The sequence below is a fragment of the Crocuta crocuta genome, unplaced genomic scaffold (assembly GCF_008692635.1).
Source record: "Crocuta crocuta isolate KB4526 unplaced genomic scaffold, BGI_CrCroc_1.0 scaffold507, whole genome shotgun sequence".
Classification (NCBI taxonomy): domain Eukaryota; kingdom Metazoa; phylum Chordata; class Mammalia; order Carnivora; family Hyaenidae; genus Crocuta; species Crocuta crocuta.
This window is the reverse complement of record NW_027529529.1, coordinates 61536-77705: the sequence shown is the minus strand read 5'-3', so window position 1 is coordinate 77705 and position 16170 is coordinate 61536. Positions and strand designations below refer to the sequence as shown.

The 16170-nt window shown below is 37.5% G+C and overlaps 2 long non-coding RNA genes across 3 annotated transcripts in view; one reads left to right on the top strand and one right to left on the bottom strand.

Annotated features, from left to right (window-relative positions):
* The window catches only part of LOC144229201 (uncharacterized), a 27800-nt gene extending 11635 nt beyond the window's left edge, over positions 1-16165 (bottom strand). The window contains exons 1-3 of one of the 2 annotated variants that reach the window (XR_013334384.1): positions 15868-16165; positions 8085-8354; positions 3785-3933 (exon numbers count right to left, since the gene is read on the bottom strand). This is a non-coding gene — a long non-coding RNA (uncharacterized LOC144229201). Of the gene's footprint in view, positions 1-1919; positions 1974-3784; positions 3934-8084; positions 8355-15867 lie in introns of those variants that run through there. The other variant, XR_013334385.1, reaches the window with a different exon arrangement.
* The window catches only part of LOC144229203 (uncharacterized), a 40201-nt gene that overhangs the window by 6796 nt on the left and 17235 nt on the right, over positions 1-16170 (top strand). The window lies entirely within an intron of this gene.

Sequence of the window (16170 nt, the reverse complement as noted above, 5' to 3'; positions counted from 1 at the left end):
TTCCCCAGCATAGTCTTTGCTTAATGGTTTCAAGCAGTAGCTTGCTCTGCCTCATAGGGTGTGGAAGTCCTAACTCTGAGATAAATGAATCCCAGGCTAGGGATGAGTCTGTGACTTCTAATTTCCAATGCAGATTAGTGTGGGCATGGTATAAACAATAATTGCATTATTCTGTATATTTGAGCTGGATAAACAGACCCTACCCTTTGTCCAGCTCTGTAAACCATACACTCAATATGTTATTTCAGCTTTCTTCTTTTTTAAAAATCTTTTTTAAAAGCTTATTTATTTATTTGGAGTGACAGAGAAAGAGAGAGCAGGGGGTGGGGTGGGCAGAGAGAGAGGGAGAGAATCCCAAGCAGAACCATACTGTCAGTGCTAACCCTGATGTGGGGCTTGAGCTCACAAAACATGAGATCATGACCTAAGCCGAAATCAGAAGTCAGACGCTTAACTGACTGAGCCACCCAGGTGCCCCAAGCTCTTTATTTTTCTAATGTATTGAACTCTTACTACCACCTTGTTATAGACTAGTCTTTATATATGTCTCTCAACTCTTTTGATAGGTGAGATTTTTTTTTTTTTTTGTAATAGTCTTTGGTAAAGTGAAATACCTTGATAACTATGGTCAAGGTTGATAGTCAGGGTAAGCTTATTATAAAAATTGAGACTGATAAATGCAAAAGAGAGATAAATTTGTTGTTCTTGAGTGTGACTTTTGGGGGTAAAGGGGACAATGTGAAAGAGGGAGAAAAGGAGAGGGACCAGGGGAGGATGCAAGTGCAGTCAGCGATGGGGATTTTGGCAAGGTTCTTTTAAGACAAGAATGTCTAAGGTGAGATTTTAATTCAACTGGGCAGGCAAAGCATAATGTTACCCCAATAAAGTCTACTCTATTCATGGAAAAATGTGTAAGTGAATTGTGTGTGTTGAAACCAGTGTCTTGGGTCATGTCTAAACACACATGTTCAGAGGTGTGAATTCAGAAACAAAAGGGTCTATGGAAAAATAAGTTCATAGGACCTTTCTTAAATGTAGGGGAGGGTTCAGACTTTGCCATGTTATGAATAGGGGTGTTTCAGATAAACTTCAGTAAAAATTGAGGAGGCAGGGAGATCTTGGCTGACATCTGAGTTACACTCTACTGAGTACTAATCCAGGTTCTGTTAAAAACAGATACATTTGTGAAAATAAGGCATTCTCGTGAGATGCCTCCATCCTAGTAAAGGAGACCATGATGGTCAAACACTCACACTGCCACATGGTATATCAAGAATGTGCACAGCTTGTCATGGCAGTAAACAGGCAGCTCAAATGGAAGGCCGGCTCCTGGGATGCTCAAAGTCTCTCTGATGCAGGCAAATTCTACAGCATGCTTTCAGAGGACAGATCCTGCTCTAGTCTGTAAGCCTTAACTTCTGAGAGATGTTATACCAGTATTAGATGCATTAGAGTTTATGAACACCTTGAAAAATCAGCAATTTCCTAGACTCTCCTGGATCCCTTTGAACACATGTGTTTTTTGATACATATCTCTTATCCTGTTGGATCATCACACTGGATTTTTTCTGGATAGGCAAAGAGAAATCTGAAGTGACCTTGGTATTTTCAGCAATGTGGAATTTTAAAGAGTTTAGAAAGTTCAAATGAGGTTTGTGTGGCAATTTATAATTCTAAGTTGTTGATCAGAGATGACGTGCGGATCACAGCCTAAATGGTTCTCTTTTAATTTTTCCTAGAAGGGATTTTCTTGTTCCATCTATGGGAGAAAATATTCTGCCTTTACCAGTAAGCAGGAAGCTGTCATTTATTTTTTGGCATAATTTAAAGCCTTTGAATGCTTATTTCTAATTTTAATAATTTTGGAGGTGTTCAATTGTGCATTAAAATTCAGGAAGCTAGCATAGCCCTCGGCTTACCTTCAGGGCAAAACTGTGTGGAAGACATGCTTCTATGAGATAATTTGTTTCCTAATTGGCATCCGTTTGCTGAAATACAATTAAAGTTATTGCTCTAATATTAACATCAACATCCTGATTGCTCTATAAAATATGAATATTTATAAATTTTTTTTCTTCCATGGTAGATATCTCTTAGGTACTTTATTTTTTGGTATTGGCAGTTTCTTATCTGTGGAGAAGTTTTAATTTCTTACAGAATAGTAATATCATAAGGAGAGTCAGGGTAGCTTGCTGTGGTTTAAAACATTGCAAGTTTAGATCACTTAGACTCTAAAGAGCTGTGAGGGGTGTCATTCTAATGACCTTTGTTTGGATTCTGGAGCTCAATTAACATGAAAACCTGAGAACTGAATCACTTCTACCTACTTTGCACCACTGTGGTCAGGAGCATGTGAGCTAGACAGTTTAGTGTCCCTTACTGAATAAAAACAATACCTCCTTCTGCATAAGCCTTTATAACTTATGTAGGCTTTGAATTAATCTCAAGGGTGACTTATTTAGGAGACATGATATTATCACTATTAACTTCCTAGAGGTACCATTTTCAGGTTCGTCCGTCCTTCCTTCCTTCCTTCCTTCCTTCCTTCCTTCCTTCCTTCCTTCCTTTCTTTCTTTCTTTCTTTCTTTCTTTCTTTCTCTCTTCCCCCCTTCCTTCCTTCCTTCCTATGAACTAAAACATTCATAGTGGCTTAAAAGCAAGCATGTAAGAACATAATTCATAACTATGTGTTCATAATAAATGATTACTGTTTATCAGTTAAAATGTTTGGATTATACTTATTTATCCATTAAACTCTTTTCACATAACTTTTAAATTGGAAAAGTAATATATCATTTATGTTAAGCTATCAAATCATTAGAAAGAGTATACACTAAAAAATTAAAGCACTCTCTCATCTTTGAATATTTAATTTTCCTTTGTAGCAGAAACTTCACTTGAGTTCTTTAGCTCTTCTTCTTCTTCCTTCTTCCTTCTTCTTCTTCTTCCTTCCACCACCCTCTTTGAATGACTGTCTAAAATCATTAGGTGGGGCCAAACAAGACAGACATCCTGACAGGGTAAGAGGTTCTCCAATGGTCCAGTGCATTCATCAGCCACAGCAAAATGAAGAATCAGTCTTTGCCAGGGGTAAAGAGGCTACTTGATTTGAGTAAAGGAGTCCAAGAGGCAGGGTAGTAGGGCATGTACATAGTGAGAGCCAAAGCAGAAATGTAATGAGCAAGGTCTCCACCATACACATGGGTTAGCCAGAAGAGAGATGGGTTAGCCAGAAGAGAGATTGGTTACTTGAGTACAGATTATGATGCCAAATGTTAATTATAATAGAAGTCTGGTTTCTCACTGTCAGAGAAGGGTGTTTTAAATGCAGAAAAGAAAAAAAAAAACTGTGATAAACCCTGTATTGAATTGGAAGTTATTGATATGAACTTATATTTTTTAAAAGATAGAGATGGGGCTCCTGGGTGGCTCAGTAGGTTGAGCGTCCGACTTCGGCTCAGGTCATGATCTCACGGTTCGTGGGTTCAAGCCCTGTGTCTCGGGCTCTGTGCTGACAGCTGGCTCAGAGCCTGGAGCCTGATTCAGATTCTGTATCTCCCTCTTTCTGACCCTCCCCTGTTCATACTGTCTCTCTCTCTCTCTCTCTCTCTCAGAAATAAGTAAAAAACATAAAAAATAAAAAAAAAATAAAAGATAGAGATAAAGATTGGATATAAATATAAATGTGAGACTTGTGTATATGTGTATGTGTAAATAAATGTATTTCTAGCCCTGTCCTCTGAAAGAGCCTATGAGCTATGGGACTCAATAGCAAAGACCATACCTAGTGCACATCATGGTTTCTTCTTCTTCTTCTTCTTCTTCTTCTTCTTCTTCTTCTTCTTCTTCTCCTTCTCCTTCTCCTTCTCCTTCTCCTTCTCCTTCTTCTTCTTCTTCTTCCTCTTTCTTCACTTATGAGAGAGAGAACACAAGCTGGGGAGGGGCAGAGAGAGAGAGGGAGATGCAGAATCCAAAGTAAGCTCCAGGCTCTGAGCTGTCAGTACAAAGCCTGATGCGAGACTTGAACTCATGAACCATGAGATCATGACCTGAGCCGAAGTCAGATGCTTAACTGACTAAGCCAGGTGCCCCTCCCCCGACCTCACGGTTTCTAAATATAACTCTCTGCTAAATGGAATCAAGGCACCTTAGAGAAATGGCTGATTCCAAGCCTGAAGCAGGAGAAAAGGCCAAAAAATAAAAAAATGATGAGGTCATATAAAGATAAACAGACACCAGCTTAAAGGGGCTCCCTCTGGCAAAATCTGATTGGATTTTAGCATCACATTAAATAATGAAAGTAATCGATTAAAACTCATGGAATAAGAAGAATCCCTAAGACCATAGTGATATAAATATATGAATAAATTAATTGAAAGTTTGATGAGGAATGAGATTTGCATAATCTCATAATATCTCTCCCCAAAATACTTATTATTTACAATGGGAAATAACTTTATAGTGGAGAAGTCTGAAAACACCCCTTTAATCAAATGATCAAAATTAATATCACCAGTAATAGAATACATTGAAATTCAGTGCCATCTGAGAGGATGCAGTGAAAACACAGCATTACTTCTATGGTCTTGTTGCCAAAGATGCATCACCTCAATCCAGTAATGAGGGAATGTTAGACAAACCTAAACTGAGGGAAAGTCTCCTCTGTTACTGGCCTATAAGAAATGTGGTTATGGAAGTCAAGAGAAGACTGAGGAACATTCTAGATGAATGGAAATTAATAGAGAATGACAACTAAATGCAATGTAAGACTCTGGATTGGACATTTTTGTTTAAAGGATATTTGTTGGGATAACTGGCAGAACTGCAGAGGACATTGGTGAAATCAGAAGTGTGTCTGAAGATTGGTAATAATATACCAAAGTTAATATCCTTATTGTTATAGTTCTATTATGTTATGTAGGAGAATGTCCTTGTTGTTAGAAAATTATTTTTTTATGTTTATTTGTTTATTTTGAGAAGGGGAGGGGCAGGGAGAGAGAGGGAGAGAATCCCAAGCAGACTGTCAGGGCAGAGCCTGACACTCGATTTCACAAACTGTGAAACTATGACCTGAGGTGAAATCAAGAGTCTGACACCTAATGGACTGAGCTACCCAGGGGTCCCAGAAAATAACTTTAATTATTCAAGGGTTTGGGGCAATTTACTCTCAAATAATTCAGGAAAAACTCATTTGTACTATTTTGTGATTTTCCTCTGAGTTTCAAAATAAAAGTAAAATAAAAAAATTCCATGTTTCTAGAAATACCACCTCCGTATGAAATCAGTTGTGAGTATATAAGTCCATGTTTATATTTCCTTACACAAATGGGAGAATGTACATACTATTTTCACTTGGCATTTTTCTCCTGGGGGTGATCTTGGCAATCACTACATATTAACATATGTACCAGGCATTCAAAAGTACTCATTTATTTAAATGGGAAATTAACCATCTGGTTCCTTTGAATCAAAATTCTATAGTCATATTTTGATCTCAACAGAAAGATTCTACTGCTTGTAGTTTGAGTGTCTTTCTTGGGCTTAGATATATTTTGATTCTTTATGCATAACTAAACTTGATTTCATTGAACTCATTTAAATTCATATTTTCTCAGGTAAATTCAATTAGTGTGGGGGGGGGGAAGAGGGGAGGGATGGGAGAGACAGACAGACAGACAGAGAGAGAAAGACAGAAGGAAGAGATACCAAAGCATTGTTACTTTCATGGACTTTGGGAACACAAGGTTTAGAAATATATTTATTTTTATCTCAAATTTAACATATTGTTTTACAAAAAAAATAACATGGACTATTCTTAAAATACAGTATTAATGACAAGATACTTTTTGAAGGCCATAATTGCTTGTATACTGACTCCTTCCTCAATATACAAATTCCTGGTACCTGTTTTGTCACAAAACTCTAGGTACAGCTTGCTAAGCCCAGAACACAGAGTGGCCACAATCAGGAAAACCATAATTCTAGGAGAGTTAGGTTAAGAGTTGCTCCTATTTGGGGCGTCTGGGTGGCTCAGTAGTTAAGCATCCAACTTCGGCTCAGGTCATGGTCACGGTTCATTGGTTTGAGCCCCGAGTTGGGCTCTGTGCTGACAGCCCCTCAGAGCCTGGAGCCTGTTTCAGATTCTGTGTCTCCCTCTCTCTCTGACCCTCCCCTGTTCATGCTCGCTCGTGTGCTCTCTCTCTCTCTCAGAAATAAATAAAACATTAAAAAAAAAAAAAAGAGTTGCTCCTATTTGGGTAAATGAGGCACATTCTGGAAGTTAGCATGTGAGACTTAGAAAATATGTGGTCCAGTGCATGTGGAGGACCTGCTGGTATCTAGCTCATAGTCCTCGGACTTCACTGTGTACATCTCCCATTTGCCACTATCTACTTATCAGTGCTTGACCTTCTTTCAGCAAACATGGAGAGCCACCTTGCTTCAGTCAACAGCAGTCTAGAAATGCCAGAGGAAGAACATTATGCCCCAGCCACCCTAAACCAGTGGCCTGTAGCTGATGGTATATAAATACTTGTTCCCTTACCTATATGGAATGTCTAAAGCCTGGGTTTTCCACTGTTACCCAGACTTTCCCTTCTGCGATAAAGACTCCAATTGCTCACATTTGGTAGGTGTGGTGACATATTCTCTTTTGACTGACTTCCCTCCCTGGGTCACTTCCTCATTTCCTGTCAGTGTTCCCTTCACTAACCAACTACTTGTACTCACATCTGCTATCAGGGCCTACTTTTGGAGGATTGCTAGCTGGACTGTTGGTAATAGTAGTATCTGCAGCTAGATGTGGGTCTTGGAAAAAAAAGATCTCATTTAGGTGCTGGAATATAGCTCATCATGGCCTGAGCTTGCTCAGAGATACAGAATGGTAAAATATCAGGACCAGGTATACCAAGGTCATCTAATGACTGCCATGACCATCTGAACTTTGAATTTTTATGACATGCCCTCTTCAGTACCTTCAATGACTAGGGATTCAGACCCTCTTGAGTTAGATTTCTACTTGTTAGAAAATTCTTTATGTGGAGAAAGAATTAGATCAATGAGTCGATGTTGCTCTATGGTTCTCAGTCAGGGTGTATGTGATAAATTTTCCAGGGAGGATACCGATTGCTTAAAAGTAGAGTCTCACCTCTACTTATTTACACTGCACAAGTAAAACTTCGGCCACAGATGATATCATTTTTTTTTTTCTGCCACTGTTTGACCTGGAGCCAATTTTACCAAGCCCAAATCTAACCTTATTGACCTTAATGTTCAAAAGACCACTCGGAGGCCAGCCCATGACCATGCCTGTAGCATTGCCATCCTCTGCAGGTAAGCAAGCGATACTTATATAGCCAAGAAATGCCTAGAAACAGCTAACAGAATGGAATTTTCCATGTCTAACTAGCATTGGAGACCTGTGGTTTTTCTAATCTCGCCGATCATAGGAAAGACAAAAGCATGAGGGACCATATAGCTGTGCGCACTATGGAAGTCAGTTGACTCCTGTTGAACCAGTGAAACACAGTCTCAACCAAGTCAGCAAAGAAAGCTGCAGGATTCTTTTTCTTTTCCTAAGTAAAGTATCAGAATACTATCATATGCATAGGCCCAGGAGTACCTGTAGACAGGAATACAATAATGTTTTATTTAAATCGAGAAACAATCCTTGCAAAAGCCTCGGGACATCAGCAACACTTTCCAGGCTAGAGATTTGAGGGAAACTTTTAGAAATAGTGCCAGTGAGGATAAGATGTGAGTCATGCAGGAGCAGCAGAGGCAGAGCATCCAACAGGTAATGAGAGGTTAGTGGGATAGCACCAATGGGATGTGTCCTGCCGAGCCTGTGCAGTGCAGTGAGGTTATACAGAAAGGAAAAAAAAAATAGGTGAAGTTTCATATCGTGAATTTAATTCCTATAAGAGAGGCAAAGACAACAGAGCCCTGCTTGTACTTATCTTAAAAACACATTAAATTAATTGCACTGGAAAAATGTTCCCTGAAGCCATTTGAGTGTTAGAGGAAGGCTCTCCTTTACTCTTCACTCCCAAGCATGGAATACATAAGGAAAACGACCATACAACCTAGTCTCAATCAGCTTATGCTGGGTCATCATCTCTCTCTTCTGCTGGCATTAATTATGTCTCTTCTTTCACATCTCCTTTGCCTATGGTGACCTCAAGGTCTCCTGCAGAATACAACATTCAGTTCTGGACACCATATTTGAACATCATCATTGGCAAATGGAACCAAGTTCAGCAGAGAGATGCCAGAGTTATGGCACAATTCCTCACAATGTCTGATGAAGAAAAGTAGAAGGAATTCTCTTCTGTGAGTACTTGGCATACACATATCTGTGAGAGATAATATGAAAAAATGTTTTAATAATTAATGGATGACTTTGTCTCTCCTTCATGTCGAGAGCATTCTTGAATGTGGGGATGGTTTTTCTCCCTAACAAAAACAAAAACAAAACAAAACCTCAACTTTCCTTTCAGATAATAAGCACTGAGAAAATATTGGTTAAAATCTTTAGTTGCACATAAAATGGAAGTCCTTTGAAGGTTACCATTCTACTTTCACTGACCTTTTTTAAAACCATCCATCATAACATTTATTTCACTCTATTAGGCTTCCTTTTTACTTATTTATCTCCCTTACCAGATCATGAGATTCTTCAAGGGTCATGTATCATTTTTGGAGCTACTAACACCTGGTACATAGTGGCCCTTCCTTTAAAGTTGAATGAATGAATGAATGGATGAATGAAGGCCCTGTAACCTCTAGCTGGAGCCATCAGATGAGTGAACTTGAGTGGTTCATTCTCAGTTCCTCCTAACTATACTGTTTAATATTAGGTAGTGTTTTTAGACTAAAAGAGAAAGACTACTTTTCTATCTCTATATCCTTGTTTGTTATCTCTATAATACAAGAAAATGATGCCTTGATGTTCATGATTACTATTTTCCTTCTAGCAAGGAAGAAGTTTGTATGAGAGACATGGCAGACTCACATACTACAGCTCAACAGATTTCTGGGTGCAATCAATCCCAGCTGACCCCTAGACTTTGCAAATGATATGATATATGAATGAATGACGACTTTGCTGTGCTAATCCATTTCCTCATTGCCCCCTTTGGCTGAATCAGTTTTTCTTCTCCAGGCATCAAACTCTCTGAATTACCTTCCTGGGGAATTGAGATCTTACTTTCCCAATGTAATTATATTTGTCAGACTCACCTGCCAGTTTGTCCAAAGAATGTGCAATGATCCCATTGTTAGTCGTTGAAGTAGTCCCCAGAAATATGTGACATGACAGCTATGGAACCCTATTTGGAAGCATTGCTAATTATATTACTTATTATTTTCTTAGTCTCCAATCACATATATATTCCAGGGTCCTTTATATTTGCATTTGTCTACATTTATGACAACTATGTTCAGAGATACATTGTTACCACTGTGCTGAATCTAAATCCCATAACTGCAGCTGTCCTGCAGCAGTAGTGTAATTCTTTGACCTGGAGTGCAACTGTCACTCAGTAACTAACTATAAGATATGTTAGTTGGATTATCTAGTTCATTGCTCATGCTTTATCTCCATTTATTAGGCACCTACTATATGCTAGCAATTTTCACACACAGTTTTAGAAAGGGTAAATAACTTAATCAGTATCAGAGCTAATATAGAATAGAACCATATTTTTAATTTAGATATGTCTAATGTCAAAGCTTACATTAAATATACCAAACCATGCTGAGATATATATATATGTATATATATATACATATATACATATATATATATACATATATATATAAAATACTGACATTTAAGCAGATATTTCATTGTCATTCATTGACACATTCATGGCTCTATCTGGTAAACATTTAGGTATATATGAAATATAATGCTGCATAAGCATATGGCACTTCTACAGATAGCTGATTTCCAAGTTTCTTTTTTTTTTAATGTTTATTTTTCTTTGAGAGACAGAGTATGAGTGAGGGAGGAGGCAGAAAGAAAGAGGGAGACACAGAATCTTTAGCAGTCTCCAGGCTCTCGAGCCCAAGGCGGGGCTCAAACTCATGAACTGTGAGATTACGACCTGTGCCAAAGTCAGACACTCCACCGACTGAGCCACCCAGGCGCCCCTTCAGGTTTCTTTTTGAAACAAGTATGCGTATATTTCAGTCCATCTCTTACAAATGCTTTTTGGATTATATACAGTTCCTAACATTCTTTGATAATACTTCATTGGATTAGAAAACATTCCACTGCTGGCTATTTACACAAAGAAAACAGTATGTGCACCCCCATGTTTATTGCAGCATTATTTCCTTTTTTTTTATTTCCAATAGCTAAGATATGGAAGGAACCAAAGTGTCCATTGATAGATGAATAAAGAAGATGTGAAATATATATATATATATTTCCATATATCATGGACTATTATTCAGCCATAAATAAGAATGGGCTTTTGCCATTTGCGGCAACATGGATGGGCCCATGGGTATTATGCTAAGTGAAATCACATAGAGAAAGACAAATAGCATAAGATTTCACTTACAGGTGGAATTCAAGAAACAAAACAAATGAATGAAAAAATAAAACAAAAACCAGAAACTGACTCATAAATATAGAGAACAAACTGGTGGTTGCCAGAGGGGTGGGTTATGAGGGATGAGCAAAGTAGATGAAGGGGACTAAGAGGTACAGTCTTCCAGTTATAAAATAAATAAGTCATGGGGATGAAAAGTACAACATAGGGAATATAGTCAATAATATCATAATAACATATGGTGACAGATGGTAACAACACATATCATGGTGAGCATTGCATAATGTTTATAGAATTGTCAAATCACTACGTTGTACACCTGAAACTAATATAACATTGAATGTCAATAATACTTCAATAATAAAAACTCTTTTTTAAAGGGCAAAGGCAAATACAAATGATCAAATGTTTTCTTTGACATTGGGCCCCAGCATATGCCTCTCTCTTAAGCTGTAATGAAAAATTATGAGAGTCATTTCACAATATATAAAGATATCAAATTATCACATTGTACATTTTAAATATATTACAATTTATTTGTCAATTATACGCAAAGATACCTCGGGAAAAAAAGAACTAGAAATTTGCTTAAGGCTCTTCAAAGATTTTTTTCTGTTCTGACCAACTTTTACCAACATTTCTGTAGAAGTGAATGAATCACTGAAATATTCAGACTTTGGGTCCATTTCCACCATATCACTGCCCATGCGCAATAGTCATGTTGTTTACAATTTAGTTAACTTAAGGTTAAAACAATGATAGCCAGTGCTTGCAAAGATATTGTGAAATAATCACTTTTTTATAAAGTTACAGTTTTATAAATCATTTGGTAAGGAAGTTGGCAATATGAGAAGAGCTTTAAAATATTTATAAATATTGACCTAATAAATATGCTTCTGTGAATATAAACCAAGAAAAATATTCTGACTGCATAAAGTGTGTGAGGAAAGGGGAAACACTAAAGGGCAAAGAAGTTTATTGTAACATGTTTTACTACAGTAGGAAATTGGGGAGAAGACATGAATGTCTCCAACTGGGAATTAGTTAAGTAGTCTATGGTGTATCTGCTTTCTAAAATGCAATGCAATCATTAGAATGATAATTTTGAAGATTTTCTAATAACATAGAAAATGCTTAATGGTATCATATTAAGTAAATGTACTTTGCTGTAACTGCACCTGTATCTATAATCCCTTTATATGGAATCTTCTGTGCTTTTGTTCCTAAGAAACAGTTTGTAGGATTCGAACTCATATTTCTAGCCCCATGGCTCCCTCGGCAACACGTCTTCATTAAAATCTAACAGTCTTTCATGCTCCTGGGAGAGGAGGGAATCTAAGTAGAGATGTAATATTGAAACAGGAGGGATGAGGCTAGCCTGCAGATGAGCAATACAACAGTCCAGTCTCAGATGAAATCCTGTATCTTTTTTTTTCTTCGTTTGCTTCCTGAAGATCCTTTAAAATCTTATTTCTCAGTGAGTGATTTTGTCTTTATGGTACAAAAGGTAATTCCCATACCTAATATTGTTTCTAAGCACATGTGAGTACCCTGCTGAGTTATATATGAGTTTTTTTATGAATATGACACAAAATGAAAATTCCATTTCTTGAATTGAAAAAAAAATGTAAATTGACTTTCATGCTCAAGTGAGTTGTTTCAGAGACTGGGGGGTGGGGGTACAGGATAGATTCAGTTCATCACCTACTCTATATTCATGTGTAATTGATGTAACTTTTAGCAATTGTTCTACATTTTCTAACATCATATTCGAAGAGTAAAGTTACAGACATTATTGATTTTAAACAGATCTTAGGTTGCCCTCATCAAAAGTTGTCTGCTCTTGGGTCTTTAAAAAGATTGTAAACTGCTGAGCACTCTAAGTTTTAGCCCTTTTATTGTTCGAGTTAGATTCTGGTATATCTCACAATATGCCCATTATGTAGTAAGAAATGGGCAGTAGGCATTCTAACTGTCATTGTTCATATTTTCTTCAATTTGGGGACAATTTTTATAAAGCTCCCTACATGGGTAAACAACGCTTTGGAATAGGGCATGGGAAATTGTTTTTAGTGGCCCTGGTTGCCAGTAAGAAGAATGTCATTTGTACCAGAGCAAACAATTAAAGTTGTGAATAGACAGCATATTAGTGCTGATATGTGAGAGATTTTTAAAGGCTGTGCAGGAAGTTTCCCAGAGAAAAGATGAGAAAAGAGAAAATGCATACACACTGGTGATGTTAAAGATGGTTTGTTCCAATTATAAATATAATTTATGAAGTGTCACGTTATATAAAGGAATGTTCACATGGAAAACGATACTGGTTAACCATCCTTATATTCCATGGGTAATATTAGGTTCCAAAGCTGACTAATTATGCAAAGGATGCTTGTTATTAAAGATGGAGTTATGGGCTTGATCAAACTCAGGTCACATGACTGCAAGACCATCCACTATGTTATTACACAAGAGTAAGGCACCCTTAGAAGACACACGTGCACACATGAATATGAGTTCACCCATGCATGCACACACATACACACAATGTGTCCTTAATGAACAGTATCAGTTAAGTTTGCCTTAATCTCTCATATGTTCCTTGAATGAAAGTATTGCATTATGCTTACAGATAAATCTGAAAAGTTATTACTCTATCAGGCATATAAGCAGTTCTTAATTAATATCTTTTAAATGTGTGAGTGAGTGACTGTGTATGTAGTCATGTATTGATAGTGAGAATATGTCAAATGTTCTTTAGGCGTGTCCTAGAGAAATTCTTTATATAGTAATCAACTCAAATCATTCTCATACTTGGAACAAATAACATTTTTTACTTAATCAGTAGTAAAAGGTGAATTATTCAATTTAATACCCACATACTTTAACGGAAGAGGGTTTGGTGAGCAGAACTGGTAAGTGCAACTGATATACTTTGCAGAAATTTAACATTCTCACTTCGTGATGGCTCTGCTCTTAGCAAGAATATACTGGCAGAGTTTGCCAGGACACCAATCGTTTCAATCTGCTTATTACTACCTTGCTATGCAGGAACCATAAATGCAGCTTGTGTGAAGGAATTCAAGTGCAGGCTAATTGTTTTAAGTGTCTTTAATGGCAGCCTTCTGAGATCATTGGTCCCTATTTGCAATATTATCTATTCTTCCAGAAAGGAAAATGCAGCACTTACGGGAAACAACAAAGACTTCCATGTAAAAATTAAAACAATATGTTTAACTGATATCGGTAAGAGGTGTTCCAGTTGGCACTCTTATGTTAATTAAAATTTTAGGGTGATTCTGATTTCAATACACTGTTTACTCTCTCCACTTAAGTACATTATGTGCCATAGTTTAGAACTGTGTGTTAGCGTTAGAAAACACTAGATGGTATCTAGCCAACCTCCTTATTTTGAGGATGATCACAAAAATTTCCTGAACTCTCCTAGCATAGAAGATCTCTCAACGACACCAGGAAACATATGACTTCACATTTTGAATGAAGGGATTCTGTGTAGAAATCTAGACACTTAGCTCCTCTATAGATTCTCAATTTATGTGGTAGATTAACTCAGTAGCAAAACTTGCTCCTAGGGAAATCTGAGCCTCGAGCCCTAGACAAATTGAAAACATACCTTCTCTTCTGTATTTCTTACTGACCCTGCAGCTTGTGGGGTTTTTTTTTTGGGGGGGGGGCTCACTTTTTTGTCTGTTGTTGCACTTGAACGGAATAATTCCATGAGCTTAAATTTGTATCATTAGTAATATCATTATTACTGTTGTCATATTTATTTAGTACAGCATATTTCTGACATGAATAGTTAGGAGCTGAACTGACATTTTTGAAAATATACTTAAGAGAAATCAGCCTTTTATGAAGGAGAGAGAATGGTTCTGTTATGTCACAGTAGTAAAAATTCTTTGAGAATTTAATGTGATACTTTTTTTAATGACATCCTTAACACCCTTTCTTGCTGAGGCTTTTGCAGAAGAAAGGGAAGAGAGAAGGGACTAACATGAAGGTTAGGCATACAGGGGAATCACCCAGTGAACATGAATTAGAGAAGAGATGGAATCACAAATAGCAGCATGCTCTCCAACTGTGAATGGTCAGGATTATTGGATACAAAGTCACTGAATGTAACCTAATTCATTGATCAACAAAGCAATTTGGTCTTTGCAACCTTGTGAATATCAGAAATGGAATTTTTAAAAGTGATTGTTGTGTGTGAGGTGGCCCAACTCAAAACTTCATTGAACATAAATTTCCTGAGAATCCTTTACCTTCTAAGAACAATGCTAAAGCTGAGCAAACAAAGATAGAAGTCAGGCTTATAAGCAACTCAGTTTGGTGAAGTCAACAACATAAATAAGTATCTGAGAGTTATGTATTGTAAAAAGAAAGCAAGCTCAAAGCATATCCTCCCTACCCCCCCCCCCATGGAAATCAAAGTGGTAAAAGCTAATCCTTAAATAGTTTTTTAAAGGGGAAATACAGTTCTATATAGAGAAGTAAGATGGGACAGAATGTCTTTGATATTATGGGCATTGCATAGCAAATAGTCCTTTAGGTATCTAGGCAGTTCTGCATGACAAAGGTTATCAAAATGGATATAGCAATCTTCATGTGGCAAAAGTACACTTCTACCTCTGAACTTTAGTTTCTGGGCTTGAGTCATTCATTCCCTGCTTCTTCCTTATCCTGAATGTCCAGGTTCTAAACCATCATTTTCTCAAGAATCTCACATTTTCCAGGCTGATTTTTAAGGGCATACATTTGAGCATAAGGTCTTCCAAAATGCCCAACATAGCAGCCAGATACTTACTGTGTACAGCATCTAATTGTACATATTATATATTTTGTATTTGATATGAGAGTTTGTTTTTCTGAAAGTAGTAGTAGATGGTCTTGAGAAATGAATGCCTTGTTTTGTTTTGTTTTGTTTTGTAACCTCCTTAAGTATTCTATAGATAAAGGTGTCCTCGCTGCCAAGATTTCTCACAGTCCAAGAACGAGACTATACCATCAAGAAACTCACAGGTCATGGGGCGCCTGGGTGGCTTAGTCGGTTAAGCGTCCGACTTTCGCTTAGGTCATGATCTCGCGGTTCGTGGGTTCGAGCCCCGCGTCGGGCTCTGTGCTGACTGCCGGCTCAGAGCCTGGAGCCTGTTTCGGTCTGTGACTCCCTCTCTCTCTGACCCTCCCCTGCTCACACTGTCTCTCTCTCTCCTAGAAATAAATAAATAAATAAAAAAAACCATTAAAAAAAAACAAAAAAAAAAAGAAACTCACAGGTCAAAAATCTTACCAGGAAGAGAAGGACATGTCAATATCCTTGGCTAGTGTTAGTGAGGAGCCTGAAATTAAGTCCTCCATTAGAAACAACTTTAGGCTGCACATAGTCCCAGTTCCAGGAAAAGCCTTAGCTGCAGCCACACAGCCCTTGGATCTGCCAATCAAAAGAAATGTGTAACATTCATGTAGTCTTGGAGACGAGTCAGGGCTGGAAACTGCAGGTAGTTACTTTGTACAAACTTGCCAATCACAGCTTGCATAAGCCCCAAGTAGATTCTCTGAGCCCACCTCATAATTGGTCATTTTAAAAGACTCT